This window comes from Microcaecilia unicolor, chromosome 5 (assembly GCF_901765095.1).
Source record: "Microcaecilia unicolor chromosome 5, aMicUni1.1, whole genome shotgun sequence".
Taxonomy (NCBI): domain Eukaryota; kingdom Metazoa; phylum Chordata; class Amphibia; order Gymnophiona; family Siphonopidae; genus Microcaecilia; species Microcaecilia unicolor.
In genome coordinates this window covers 242,962,362-242,978,724 of record NC_044035.1, presented here as the reverse complement: position 1 = coordinate 242,978,724, position 16,363 = coordinate 242,962,362, and positions in this window count along the sequence as shown.

Genomic DNA, 16,363 nt, shown 5'->3' with positions numbered 1-16,363 from the left:
GTCCCCACATATAGCAGGCCTAAAGTTAGACAAATAACTTTACCTGGGTTTTAGTAGAAAACTATTCCAGACAAGTTCTACTAAATATGTATCAGATTTTTTAATATATCTGGTTGTCAGTCTAACTTTAGTCCCCCGAAATTCAGCTGGCATTCGGCTGTGCAGTGACTGCCCGATGCTGGCGATCAAACCAGATATTCAATGCCAGGGCCATATCTGGCAACCAGCATTGAATATCCGGTTTCATTTTTGACTGCGGCAACTTAACCAGTTAAGGGGTCCTTTTACTATGGTGCACCAAAAAATGGCCTCTGTTGGTATAGACGCGTGTATTGGATGCATGCAGGTCCATTTTTCAGTGCGCCTGCAAAAAAGGCCTCTTTTTTTTGCCAAAAATGGACGTGCGGCATGCATCCATTTTGGGCCTCAGACCTTACCGCCACCCATTGACCTAGCAATAATGTCTCATGCATTAACTGGGCAGTAATGGTCTACACATGTACAATGCTGATTACTGCCCAGTTAGCGCTGTGCACCAGAAAATTTCCGGTGCGCTTAGTGGCCGCATATAAAAAATGAAATTACCACCCGGGCCATGCGGTAGCCGGGCAGTAGTTCAAAATTGACACGCATAGGACAAGGGTACACATCTACACAGTTTATTAAAAGGGCTTCTAAGCCAATATTTAGCACTAACCAGTTGTGTGCTTAGCAGTTAAAAATAGACCTGCTATTTACATGGCCTATTTTAACTGCTAAACATAGCCAGTTTGGCACTGAATATCAGTGCCTAACCAGTTATCTCCTACTGAATATCTGCGGTTAAGTTCTAAAACGCTATTTAACCAGCCATTCCTGGTTAAGAGTCATTCCTGGCTGGTTAAATAGTTTTGAATAACAGTCAGTAGGTAACTGGAAGAATGTTTTCAGCTTAGCAAAAATGGGAAGGGATGGAGGGCTTGAATTTCACCTTCACTTTGATCTCAGACAACAGGGCAGGAGTTCAAGCCTTGAGTGCCACAAGCAATCCAGCTTTTCAGGATATCCTTAATGAATAGAAATGAGAGCGATCTGCATTCTGCATGGATACTACCTCCATTGTATGCAAATCTATCTCATGCCTATTTATTAAGGATATACTGAAAACCTGTCTTGTTTGCGACACTCAAGGCTTGAACTCCTGCATCCCTGATCTCAGAGATTGCTCTCTGCAGAACTACTTGGTTGATCATTATGAAACAACCAGTCCATTCCTATCCACAACTGTAATAACCCCTTCTTGATAACCAAAAGGACAACAGTCTGGGCCTTAGTAATTGCCTTTCACTGTATTGGATTGATATTTCAAAGAGATTAAAAATTGAAGAAGGCATATGATGTACATTTTAAAGTCAAGAATTCAGGTTTAATGAATGCTGTATTCCAGGGAGATATGATCCAGATAGTGAATTACATTTGTTTAGGCCAATACTGCTTAATAAATCACAGCAAATTTTAATAAATATTTATCTTGTTTTAATCAACGTCCCCTGCTTTTTAAGAGCTCTTCTGTTTAATAGTTTTCTCCAACATTTATTAAATCTGATTTTCATTTATTAAATAATAAATCCGTATTTTATTTTTTTTATATATAATACACGCAGTTTTTACTTACAGGGTTTTCCAAGATTTAATTAAGATTAAATTTTAAATTCTTCAATTTGGATTCATAAATGGTCATATGTTTAGCATTAAGACATTACTTCGTAGCATAACATGGCATTTAATCTTAGCTAGGAATATGGCTGGACTAACAAGTATTTATGGTAGAAAATGCTAACAAATTGCAGAGTCTTTGGGGAGAGAGAGTAACTATGCTGCGATTCTATTTGTTTAATTTAATATAGGATCGGTTCATATTTGCATAGACAAAATGGGGCCATTTGTTAGGTTATTGGTTTCTAAGCGCTACAAGGAATACTGATAGCTATGTGCTGAAACCCCAATGTGACTTTGTATTTAAGATGTGATATTTGCTAAAATGCTTTTCTTAGGGTTTGATTTCAAAGCTGTGCGATGCATATAGAGCAGAGGCATCCGACGTACCGCCCGCCTGACCTCAGGATACAGCTCACTTGAGATTTTTAACAAATAAAAAAATTCCTAATTAGCTGACACACAAGATCTTGAAGCACTGCAGAGCTATTTGTCAGATATGAAGTCACAATTGCAGAAGAGATTCACAGATTTTGATGAGTATTAATCATGCTAGAGCAGGCAAAAAATTCATGTGCCCACATACATATGGATTTCAGATCATGTGGCCCACAATAATAATAACCAGTGGCGTTCCGATGCTGGCTGACACCCGGGGCGGATCGCCGATGCGCCCCCCCCCCCCCCCCCGGGTGCAGCATGACCCTCCCCCCGATGAAATGACACCCCCCCCCCCCCCCCGGCGAATTGACACCCCCCAGGTGCACGCCGCTGGGGGGGGGGGTGCCGCGGCACGCGCCTGTTGCCCTGTCTCCGAGTTCGCAATACGCATGTGTTCATTGCTCCCTCTGAGTCTGCCCCAGAACAGGAAGTAACCTGTTCTGGGGCAGACTCAGAGGGAGCAGTGAACACATGTGAATTGCGAAATCGGAGACAGGGCAACAGGCGCGCACCACGGCACCCCCCCCCCAGCGGCGTGCACCCGGGGCAGACCGCCCCCACCCCCCCCCCCCTTGGTACGCCACTGATAATAACAAATATATATATAAGGATGTGATAACAGCAGTTAGCTTATCTGGGTTTAAAAAATGTTTGGACAAATTCCTGGAGGAAAAGTCCATAGTCTGCTATTGAGACAGACATGGGAAGCAACTGCTTGCCCTGGGATTTGTAGTATGGAGTGTTGCCACGATTTGGGTTTCTGCCAGGTAATTGTGACCTGGCTTGGTCACTGTTTGGAAACAGGATACTGGGCTAGATGGACCATTGGTCTGACTCAGAATATGGCTAGATGGACCAATGATCCATCTAGCCCAGTATCCTGTTTTCTGGGCGGTAATTCTAATTTCTACATGGTGCTTAACCAGCGGTAATTGGCAGTGTACGTGTGCTGATGATTACTGCCCGGTACAATACATGCATCTACACCAGCGCAGACCATTTTTCAGCGCACCTTAGTAAAATGGCCCCTTGGTAAATAAGTGTGTTTTCAGCCTCTTTCTAAATTCCTATAAGTTGATATTAGATGAATGTTCAAAGGTAAAGAATTCCAGGTATTAATAACATCATAACCAAAAGACCTTTCATGGGAAGATTTAAACTTCATTCCCTTCATCAATGAAAAAAAAAAAATTAAATGTTCACTATTCCTGCCACCTAAAAGTTGAAACATAAAAGAAAATCCCTCAGGTACATCATCGTTCAAAATTTTAAAACCAAACAACAATGCGTCTGTGCTGAACTAGAGGAAAATGCAAGTCACAGACAGCTACAACAGAATGGCTTTTGACAAGGAAATGTGTTTATACCTCGCTTTAATAATTATTTGAATGACCAACCAATTCACCTGAACACACATAGCTTTATTTCAACTGATGGATTAGCAATAGTATTGAAAGAGGTGTCTTTGCTCAGATTGAGCATACTTTTGACTATAGTACTAATCAGCTTCAGTGGAACCAAATAAAGGCACAGAGCAACCTCTTCCATCTGTGCAATAATCATGAAAATAAAGAAATAAACATCAACTGAAATAGCATACGTCTGATTCACTGTGCAAATCTAATATATTTCAGTTACCTTGTAGGGATATGCATTCATTTGCAATTTTTAATTCAAAATGAGAGGCAAACACTCTTCCTGTGTCATTAATATTTAGTATCACTACTCAATAGGTGCCTTTTGATAAACTGTGTGCACTGTTGGGAAACAGTGTGCATGTGGGGGAATCTATAGGATGTTACCGCTCCCCCTTAATAGCACTCCCTGACAGTCACAGAGCTACGTTAAAGATGGCCTCAGAGCAATGGAGAGATGACTCAGCAGGATCAGAGCAGGGAGGGTGTAGACAAGGCAAGATAAAACTCCTCTGCACAGATCTGTCAGGGAGGCCCAGAGGGGAGAGGAGAAGCCTTCCACTCTATTCCTCCACCACAGAAGTGTAAGCTGTAGAAGCTCTACTCAGGTAGCTAGCATTATCTTGGAACCCTACTGAAACAGTATCACTGGATAAGGGCTATGCCTGGGTCCAACTGTGCTAAATACTGGAGGACAGTACTTTAATCTGGGAAACTAATCTAGACACAAGCTGTTTGTGCTGCCTTTTTGAGAACCAGACTAGTGCACACCATGGCCTTGGTACAGCAGGCTATGGGAGAGAACATATAAATATATAGATATAGATATATAAACACCGGTATTGATGTTTATTGTCTCCTGGCCTGTGAAGGGAACAGGTCACCCCCTTCCTTGCATATAAATAAATTGATTTTTGTTTCACCTTTAAAACCTCTGTGTGGTTGAGTTTTCAAGGCGCTATGCCCCACCCTCGCTCACACTGTTTTGAAACAAAAATAAAGAAAAAAAAAAAGAAGAAAAAAATCTACAAACATGAGAAATTAAACAAAACAAACACCAAAACACCTACTTGCTAGGAAATATTACTTAGATATTATGTATCTCAGCTTGGAGAGAACCAAAGCATCAGCAATACACAATGTCCAAGTGAGTAATCTAGACTGAAAGCCCACCTCTTTAACATTGCTTTTGACTCGTAACCACTTGTAACCACTCGCCTCCACCTACCCTCCTCTCTTCCTTCCCGTTCACATTAATTGATTTGATTTGCTTACTTTATTTATTTTTTGTCTATTAGATTGTAAGCTCTTTGAGCAGGGACTGTCTTTCTTCTATGTTTGTGCAGTTCTGCGTATGCCTTGTAGCGCTATAGAAATGCTAAATAGTAGTAGTAGTAGTAATGAATAACAACTTATATTTATTAAACATTCATCAATATGCTCATCTTTATTTTTTCCTCAAATTCTTAAGCATTCTCTTCACTTAATATATCAAGAATGTTTTGTTTACATTTTTAAGTGCTCAGTAATCAGATATGCACATTTGCGAAAAACTAATGCACCCTTTGTCCATCACAGCACTTTAAAGCGATCTTTAGTTGTCAAATATATGTTTTTTTTCAATATAACAATGTCACTTCCAATATAAAATAGAGAAAGCAAGACTTATCTATCCATGAATACATCTCAAATGTGGATCTCTTTAAAAAGCTAAACTTCATAAGTAGTGTGGACTTCTTCTGATATATCAAAAATCTGCACATAAAATAAAAATGTATTTAATATCCTTCAAATAACAAAATGTTTTATATTTATAGAAAAGAATACAAATCTCCATGGTATACAAACAGAGTGACTTCCACCCCACTCCAGTCAACGGTCAAAAAATGCCAAGCCACCTTTTCATCAAAACCATGACATTCACATATTACATAACTAATTCTCATTGGATATTTATAGACTGTATCATTCAGTTTATTTGTTTAAACTGTGAGGTTGCATAGTATCTCACTTATAAATAAACATTAGTTCTTTGCATGAAAGTATATTGGTTAAATTCCCTCCTTGTGACTATACAACTTGAGTCAAAACAACAAATCGTAAAACATATATTTGATGTCCTGCAGTGATCCAATGAGGTACTAAAGGTGCCTCATTTCTCCTCGACCAGATATTATTTAAATGCTCGGCTATCCTGATTGTAATTTTTCATGTAGTATGTCCTATATAATATAACTTGCAAGGGCATTTAATACAATAGTTGAGAAGCAGTACAATCTGTATGTTGATGAAGTTCAAACAGCTTATTAGTATGTGGTATCAATACTTCATTTGTTTCCCATAGTAGAAGGCATTACACACAACTATTGCATTTAAAATGGTCTTTTACAGTTGGTTGAATATTTTCCAAAATCCTTGATTTGGGCATATAAGAATGCATTAGATGATCCCCCCCCCCAAAAAAAAAAATTCTTCCCTTTCCTATAGGAAAAGAGCCAAATTCTATAAATGGCACCTTAAAACTCAGCGCCCAAAAACCATGCGGTTAGCATGATTCTATAAACTATAGTTTATCGAATATGCCTAAGTGCCGTTTTTGCGACTAAAATTTAGGCACACCCAGTGTGTTTTCTCTAGCAAAAAAAGTGCCGGTACTCAAATGCCAGGCCACCCTTCAGAGGTGGGGTGATCACTGAAGGATCCGCCCCACAATAGCCAGGCCCCCTGCAACCAGTCACATAATCTATGACAAGGTAGAATTGCTGTGTAGAGCCTGAGCTCTTTCATTAAAACCTGGGGAACATGGGTCAATTTTAGCAGACAATGGAAAAGGTGCCGGTACTCAGTACCCCCAGGTACCCCCTCAAAAAAAGCCCTGGGCACACCCATTTAGGCCACTTAAAACCAGGCCTAAATACCTGCTCCTAAGTCAGGCACAGATTGGGTGTATTCCATAATAGTGCACATAAGGGCCCTTTTACTTAGGCGTGCTGAAAAGTTGCCTGTTCTGGTGTAGGCGCGTGTTTTGGATGCGTACGGGTTAATTTTTCAGCGTGCCTGGAAAAAAAAGGCCTTTTTTGTGACTGAAAATAGATGTGTGGCAAAATTAAAACCAGCACATGTCCATTTTCAGTCTGAGACCTTACCCCCACCCATTGACTTAGCGGTAAGGTCTCATGCGTTAACTGGGCAGTAAGTGGCCAGCACGTGTAAACTGCCATTTACTGCCGGTGTACCATGCGAGTGTCACTTTTACAATCTTCCACTGATGCTGAAAGTGGCAGAAAACTAGACAAAATCTAGTTAGAGAAAAATTAAAATATATGATCATTCTACTCTAATGTATGCAGACGTCTTGTGGTTTTTTTACTCAGCTGCTGAAATGATGCCAAGCCAGATTTTCCATTAATGCTGACTCTGGAGCATTGAGGGCAGCACTCTGTTAACCTGGCACTAGACTATGCACTAGTTCTGATGGAGTATTTGGGAGTTTACTGCCAGCAGGGAAGGGGAGGGGGTCATACGAGGGAGTGGTGAATCTTTCTAAGGCTGACATTTTAAGCTGGCAGAAAGCAAATAGCAAGTCTCACAGTCTAGTAATACTAAACACACATACAAATTCACATATCTTTTTGTCAGGAAATAACTCTGAGCGACTTGTCAGGTCAGGCTTTGAAGGCAATTGTGCTGGAAAGTAAACAGATGTGGTATTCAGAGCAAAATTACTAATAAAATACAGCAGAGTGACACTAGCCAACATCGAAAAAGGTTATTACCTGCTGCTGGGCTTCCGACTTTGTTTTTTGAACTGGGCATTCACAGGATCTGTAACTTTCTTGCTTTCATCTAGGAATGCTATCACTCAACGAATTTAAATGTGATTCTCGTTTCTACTGTTACATTGGGTCCTTATTGTTTGAAGGGTTCGGTTTAAAGGAACTTTGTCTCACAAAATTGTTTAGATCAGTAACAATATTCTAAGTATTACTTCATCAGTTAGGATTGATTGACCATCACACCAGTTGAGATCGCTGAATAAGGGATTATTGGAGGTACCAATACTCCGCCAAGTCTAACATGTGGACTCTCTTGCTAGGATTTTTGCAGTAGCTGCACCAAATTTATGGAATTCATAACCACATGAGTTAAGGTCTATTCCATCTTTCCTAGCTATATTCTTTTAGGTAGACTTTTTCTATCTTAGGGGCCCTTTTACTAAGCAGTGCTAAAAGGTGGCCTGCGCTATCCCCAGCGTGGGTCTTTCCCATGCTCTAAGGTCAATTTTAGTGCTGCCAGAAAATGGTCGATTTTCTTATTTCTTCAATAATGGCTGCACGCTAATTTTCCCATTAGTGTGTGGTCATTACGCATGAGCACTTACCGATATCTATTTTGTAGACAGTAAGGGCTCATGTGCTAATCCTGCGCTAATCAGCGCGCAGCAGTGCCCACGTGCTAACCGATTAGCATAGCTGCGTCCTCTCTCTGTCCACAAACATACCTTCAGTGCGCACACATGCAAAAACTAAAGCAGGATGCCTGATCGAGCCTCATGAAGTCCTTTTTAATCTGCAGAAAGCATGCATTAGTGCTTACCTCAGCTTAGTAAGAGGGCGGCTTAGTTTGTAATGAACAGGTTCTGTATGTGGTTAGAATATATGTTTTTTTAATGCTTATTTTTAGATGTTTTTATTTTTTGCGTGGCTCCTAATATGGAACCTTGCATTGTATAGCTATAATTTTGTTTATTCTTCCCTATGTGCATCATTTTGCACACATCCACTGTAAAGTTTATCTTCCTATTTGGATATTCGGTCTCACAAAGTTCTTCAGCAATTTCTCACAATCTGCATGCAGTTTCTGCTGCTGCCACTGCCACCACGTCATAAGAATAGCAGCTTCATCCTCTCTGCACTGTACATCTCTATGCAGGTTTGAACTGTGCAGTACAAAAACTCCCACACTGATCCTAAGGTCTCAAGTCTATTGAAATCAGCACAGTAGTTCCTGCACTATGCAGCTCAAACTCATAGAGTATAGTGCAGTGAAGAGTGGAAAAGATGCTGTTCTGGTTGCAGTGGTGACAGATCACAAGATAAGGATCAATTCATGGTAAAGAGAATTGTCTTAATGAGAAGTCGGGGGAGGGGGAGGGAAATGGCTGACCAACTAGCTAGATGAGAGGGAGTGATGTGGAGAGGCATTTTCGAAAGGGATGTCCAAGTTGCGATTTGGACGTCCTTGCAAAATGGCGAAATTCAGGGGCGGGGAAACCCGTATTTTTGAAGCAAGATGGACATCCATCTTTCATTTCAAAAATACCATCAGGGGCATCCAAATCCTTAAATTTGGACGTCCCTAGATTTGGATGTCCCTAGACATGGATGTTTCTGACTTTCGGCGATTTTCGAAACCAAAGACGTCCATGTCAAAAATGTCCTAATGCAAGCCATTTGGGCGTGGACGGAGCCAGTATTTGTAGTGCACTGGTCCCCCAGACATGCCAGGACACCAACCGGGCACCCTAGGGGACACTGCAGTGGACTTCATAAATTGCTTTCAGGTACATAGCTCCCTTACCTTGTGTGCTGAGTCCCCCAAAACCCACTACTCACAACTGTACACCACTACCATAGCCCTTACGGGTGAAGGGGGCACCTAGATGTGGGTACAGTGGGTTTCTGGTGGGTTTTGGAGAGCTCGCTGTTTCCTCCACAAATGTAACAGGTAGGGGGGTATGGGCCTGGGTCCGCCTGTCTGAAGAGCACTGCAGTACCCACTAAAACTGCTCCTGGGACCTGCATGCCCTGTCATGGACCTGAGTATGACACCTGAGGCTGGCATAGAGGCTGGCACGACATATTTTTAAAGATGTTTTTTGAGGGTGAGAGGGGGTTAGTGACCACTGGGGGAGAAACGGGAGGTCATCCCCGATTCTCTTCGGTGGTCATCTGGTCATTTCGGGCACCTTTTGTGCCTTAGTCGCAATAAAAACACATCCGGGTGAAAGCGTCCAAGTGTTTGTCAGGGACGTCCTTGTTTTTTCGATTATGGGTCAAGGATGTCCAAGTGTTAGGCACGCCCAAGTCCCACCTTTGCTATGTCTCCGACAAATCCCCTTGAACTTTGGCCATCCTTACGATGGAGTGCAGTTGGAGATGTCCTAAATTGGGTTTCGATTATACCGAGTTGGACATCCTTGGGAGAAGGACGTCTATCTTCCAATTTATTTCAAAAGATGGATGTCCTTCTCTTTCAAAAATGAGCCCAATAGTTGATTATATAGGGATGAGGGTAGTATAGGGGTTGGGGGAGTGAATGACTCATAAGTACATAAGTACATAACTATTGCCATATTGGGAAAGACCAAAGGTCCATCAAGCCCAGCAACCTGTTTCCAACAGTGTCCAATCTAGGTCACAAATACCTGGCAAGATCCCAAAAAAGTACAAAACATTTTATACTGCTTATCCCAGAAATAGTGGATTTTCCCAAGTCCATTTAATTGTGGTCTATGGACTTTTCCTTTAGGAAGCTGTCCAAACCTTTTTTAAACTCCGCAAATCTAACTGCCCCTACCACATTCTCTGGCAACAAATTCCAGAGCCCAATTACACGTTGAGTGGAGAAACATTTTCTACGATTCGTTTTAAATTTACTACATTGTAGTTTTATCGCATGCCCCCTAGTCCTAGTATTTTTGCAAAGTGTAAAACAGACGCTTCACATCTACCCATTCAACTCCACTCATTATTTTATAGACCTCTATTTTATCTCTCCTCAGCCGCCTTTTCTCTAAGCTGAAGAGCCCTAGCTGCTTTATCCTTTCCTCATAGGGAAGTCGTCCCATCCCCGTTATCTTTTCATCACCCTTCTCTGAACATTTTCTAATTCCCCTATATCTTTTTTGAGATGCGGCAACCAGAACTGAACACAATATTCAAGGTGCAGTCGCACCATGTAGCAATACAAAGGCATTATAACATCCTCATTTTTGTTTTCCATTCCTTTCGTAATAATACCTAACATTCTATTTGCTTTCTTAGCCGCAGCAGCACACTGAGCAGAAGGTTTCAACATATCATCAACGAAAACACCTAGCTCCCTTTCTTGGTCCGTGACTCCCACATGCATCACTTTGCACTTGCTCACATTAAACGTCATTTGCCATTTAGACGCCCAGTCTCCCAGTAACGTAAGGTCCTCTTGTAATTTTTCACAATCCTCCCGCAATTTAATTACTTTGAATAACTTTGTGTCATCAGCAAATTTAATTACCTCACTAGTTACTCCCATCTCTAGGTCATTTATAAATATGTTAAAAAGCAGCGGTCCCAGCACAGACCCCTGGGGAACCCCACTAACTACCCTTCTCCATTGACCATTTAACCCTACTCTCTGTTTTCTATCTTTTAACCAGTTTTTAATCCACAATAGAACACTACCTCCAATCCCATGACTCTCCAATTTCCTCTGGAGTCTTTCATGAGGCATTTTGTCAAACACCTTCTGAAAATCCAGATACACAATATCAACTGGCTCACCTTTATCCACATGTTTGTTCACCCCTTCAAAGAAATGTAGTAGATTGGTGAGGCAAGATTTCCCTTTACTAAATCCATGTTGACTTTGTCTCATTAATCCATGCTTTTGAATATGCTCTGTAATTTTGTACTTAATAATAGTCTCTACCATTTTGCCCGGCACCGATGTCAGACTCACCGGTCTATAATTTCCCGGATCTCCGCTGGAACCTTTTTTAAAAATCGGCATTACATTGGCCACCTCCAATCTTCCAGTACCACGCTCGATTTTAAGGATAAATTACATATTACTAATAGCTCCACAAGCTCATTTTTCAGTTCTATCAGTACTCTGGGATGAATACCATCTGGTTCAGGAGATTTGCTACTCTTTAGTTTGGAGAACTGCCCCATTGCATCCTCCAGGTTTACAGAGAATTCATTAAGTTTCTCTGACTCGTCAGCTTTGAATACCATTTCTGGCACTGGTATCCCACCCAAATCTTCCTCAGTGAAGACCGAAGCAAAGAATTCATTTAATCTCTCTGCTACAGCTTTGTCTTCCCTGATCGCCCCCTTTACTCCTCAGTCATCTAGCGGTCCAACCGGTTCTTTTGCCGGCTTCCTACTTTTAATATACCTAAAAAAAAATTTACTATGTGTTTTAGCCTCCAACACAATCTTTTTTTTTGAAGTCCCTCTTAGCCTTCCTTATCAGCGCTTTGCATTTGACTTGACATTCCTTATGCTGTTTCTTATTATTTTCAGTCGGTTCCTTCTTCCATTTTCTGAAGGATTTTCTTTTAGCTCTAATAGCTTCCTTCACCTCACTTTTTAACCACGCCGGCTGTTGTTTGGTCTTTCGTCCTCCTTTTTTAATACGTGGAATATATTTGGCCTGGGCTTCCAGGATGGTGTTTTTGAACAGCATCCACGCCTGATGTAAATTTTTGACCCTCGCAGTTGCTCCTCTAAGTTTTTTTTCACTGTTCTTCTCATTTTATCATAGGCTCCTTTTTTAAAGTTAAACGCTAACGTATTTGATTTCCTATGTATACAGTACTTACTTCAAAGCTAATATCAAATCCGATCATATTATGATCACTGTTATCAAGTGGCCCCAGCACCATTACCTCCCACACCAGATCATGTGCTCCACTAAGGACTAGGTCTAGAATTTTTCCTTCTCTCGTCGGCTCCTGTACCAGCTGCTCCATAAAGCTGTCCTTGATTTCATCAAGGAATTTTACCTCTCTAGCGTGCCCCGATGTTACATTTACCCAGTCAATATCGGTGTAATTAAAATCACCCATTATTATTGTGGTGCCCAGTTTGTTCACGTCCCTAATTTCCTTTAACATTTCTGCATCTGTCTGTTCATCCTGGCCAGGCGGACGGTAGTACACTCCTATCACTATCCTTTTCCCCTTTACACATGGAATTTCAATCCACAGTGATTCCAAGAAGTGTTTTGTTTCCTGCAGAATTTGATTCAAGGCTCTCATTAATATACAATACTACTCCTCCACCAATTCGATCCACCCTATCACTACGATATAATTTGTACCCCGTTATGACAGTGTCCCACTGGTTATCCTCCTTCCACCAGGTCTCAGAGATGCCTATTATATCTAATTTTTCATTTCGTGTAATATATTCTAACTATCCCATCTTATTTCTTAGGCTCCTGGCATTCGCATATAGACATTTCAACATATGTTTGTTGTTCCTACTTTCATGATGCTTAGTACTTGACAGTATTAATTTGCAATCTTTTGTCTGATTTTTATTTAAGGACATCTGATCTACTATGGTCTCTTTTGTAACCTCACTATCAGGATACCCTATCTTCCCTGTTTTGGTGATATCTTTGAAAGATACCTTATCCCGAACCATGCGCTTTTGATCGACTGTCGGCCTCCCCCCACCCCTCGTTTCTAGTTTAAAAGCTGCTCTATCTCCTTTTTAAATGCCGATGCCAGCAGCCTGGTCCCACCCTGGTTAAGGTGGAGCCCATCCTTTTGGAATAGGCTCCCCCTTCCCCAGAATGTTGCCCAGTTCCTAACAAATCTAAAACCCTCCTCCCTGCACCATCGTCTCATCCACGCATTGAGACTCCAGAGCTCTGCCTGTCTCTTGGGCCCCGCTCGTGGAACAGGTAGCATTTCAGAAAATGGTACCCTAGAGGATCTATTCTAGGGAGTTGAGAGCTAGCTCAGGGGAGAGGAGTCACTGGCTGTATGTGGGGGTCTCTGTGGGGGGTTAGCTGACTGGCTTTCAGTGTGTTGAGGGCTAGCTGCGGGAGGTGAGCAATTTGAGGAGGAAGGAAAATGGTAGACTAGAGGAGGGAAGATGAAGAGAAAGAGCAGAGTAAGTGAATGAGACTGAGTGAAGACATGGTGAAGAAGAAAGAGAAAAATATGCCTGATGACAGCATTGGAGAATGAGAGAGTGATGCTGGTTGACTAAAGAGTGGGGGATTTAGAGTGAGAGAGAGAGAGGGGAAAACTAGGTGATGACAAGGTGAGAGAGACGAGTTATGTGCAGCAGGGCCCTGCTGCAGATAACTCAAGCTAAACTTTAGTAAAAGACTCCCTGGGTGACGATGGGGGAGACAGAGAAATGTTGGGCAGGGATGGAAGCAGCTGGCAGTGCTTTTCTACCATGGAACTTTCCTTTTCCTTAGACATGGAATGGGAAAACAACCTTAGTAAATAAGGCCCTAAAACAGCTCAAAGATCTCTTTCCCCTAAACCCTGCTCTTCAACTTCAGCTTAGACAACGGAGGGAGGGGGCGAAATTTCTCATCTGCTGGTTCCTAAGCTTATGGGTTGGCTTCTAAATCCAAAGAAAATGTGTTAAAGCCTGGAGTAACCGCATTACATTTATATGCATTCAGTAACTCAGAGAGAGGAGGAGGAAGAAGGGAGTGAAGGATCAAGCATTGCAAAAAAGCTGGGGGATTGTGCACACAGGCTTAACTCTGCTGCGCAATTAAAATATAAATGGATGGAATTTACATGAAAACCAGGGAAGACAAGCCAGAGGTATAATTGCTCTCACATCATCATCAGAGATGGAACAGTGAGGCTTTGAAATCTCAGAGCTAAATGGACTGTGCTAAAAGATCTTGCAACATTGCATTCATTAACCAAAAGCAACTCTCTGGCTAGAGATAATGAGATGCAGCTTTCTTAGGTACAGACTTGTACCTCCTTGAGATCTTAGGAGTGTGACAGGGAAGAACCTTCTATATTTGTGACATTGCTTTTAGTGATGAAACTGTATTGTTATTACAATGTTTATTATTTGCATATCACATACTCGATGTGCACAGTGCTGTACAGAGAGACATGGTGGAAGGGGGAGTAATCTTATAAAGCTTTTTCCATGTGTAAATCCTGTCACATGTAGAGAAGGGCTTTTATAACATTCTGCAATTGTAAATGAAATACATGCATGGAAAATATGTGCCTAGTTTTACACAATCTGCTTGTAGGCATTCCAGAAGCAAAGTTTGGGCAGAATTGAGGTGGAGTTGTAATGTATGCAACTACGTTATAAAATATGTGTGTAAACTTGCAGAGTACAAGCATACATTTACATCTTTGGAGCAGGTACAAATTTGTGAATCAGGATTTGTGTGATATTGGAACTGGATCTAGATGTCTTTATAAAATAGATGTTAAACGGCCATCTTTTTGGACTTCTCATATAGGCAACCCATTATAAAACTAGACCCATGAAGTCATGCTCACAATTCACTTTGAAGACCCCTGCCTCAGTTTAATCTTTTTGCTTACCACACACATTCCCAACCCCTATAGGTGACAATAGTACTTCTTCTTCAATGGTACACTTCCTTACACTGCCTCCCAACCCCTCCTGGACCTTTTAACTATCTCCCCTCCTCATATTTCTGCATTCAGTCTCACGCCCAATAAGCTAGTTGTCCTCTTAAACACTGATTTTTTAGTCCCAGCTACCCCTCAACCCTACTCATTCAATAAGTCCTCTATCACAATCCCACCCAAGCGATGTCCCCACTTATACTCTCAATACCCAGCCAACCTTTAACTCTGTCTTCTTCTGATCTCTCACCCAATCATAGCGTCTCCATCTAAGTTTAGATCCCTGCTATCTTGCATTTCCATATCCCCAGTATCTGCCTTCCTGCCTTCTTCTTCCCTTTTCCAGCACCCACTCATCTACTTTTCTCCAATACTCATTAATCCTGCCTTTCTTCCTCCTCACCTCATCATCCATTCCTATGCCCCCCTTGCTACTTTCTGTATATGCCCTTGCTTCTTCCCTCCCCTGTTCTTTGTACTCTCTCTTCTCCCTCAGCATCTGCCCCCTTCTCCCTTCTTGACTCTGTTGTCCCAGTCCAAGGATGAGTCCCCTTACAGACCCAACCCCCCCCCCCCCCCCCCCCAGCATCAGCCCCCTTCCAGTCCCAGGTCCCTCAGCATCAGCGTACTTCTAATCCCAGAACCCCAGGAAATGACTCTGTTTGCCTTTTACAAATGTGGTGGTGGTGGTGGCAGCATCACAACATAGCAGTGGGAGTGAACCAACATGCCTGTGGGGCTGGCTGCAGGCAGCCTATGTACATCACTGCTGCTGCTGGTGAATGTCAAGTTTAAGGCAGATCAGGGGGTGGGTTTGAGAGACAAGGGAAGATGTTGGATCATGGACAGGGGGAATGTTTTATTGTACTTTATTAACTGGAATATGTTAGCTTTGGTAAATGCGCATCATGGATGTCTTTATATTGTGTTCATTACAAAAGGAAGTGCGATTCTGTTTTTTTTTTTGTTTCTGATGTTGCAACACATACTGAGCTTGACTTCTTGGGGTCTCCAGTTCAGTTTTTGACTTCATATTCTATTTCTAATTTGTGATCCCTTGTTTTGTATTTACATAAGTACATTTGTTAAGGATCTATCTATGTTTTATGTGTGACTGGGGTATGATATTCTGTTTGCATGTAGTTACATGTAGTTTCTATGTAGGTATCTGTAGCAGTCTCACTTGTTCTGTTTTACCTGTAGTAAGTTAGGTATGTTGGTGTTTTAGGGCCCAGTGTAATATAAGTAGTGCTGCCTACTCATAGGTAGGGTTCTGCCTACTAAAATGGTCAGTGTCTTCATAAAGTATATGGGGACAGACTTATAGATCTCAATATGTATATTTTGAAAGAAGGCAAAATAAACATATTGACATTGAGTTTAAACCAGAGTATAGAACATCACTATGAGAAGACTCAGAACTCAAGAATCTTCTTTA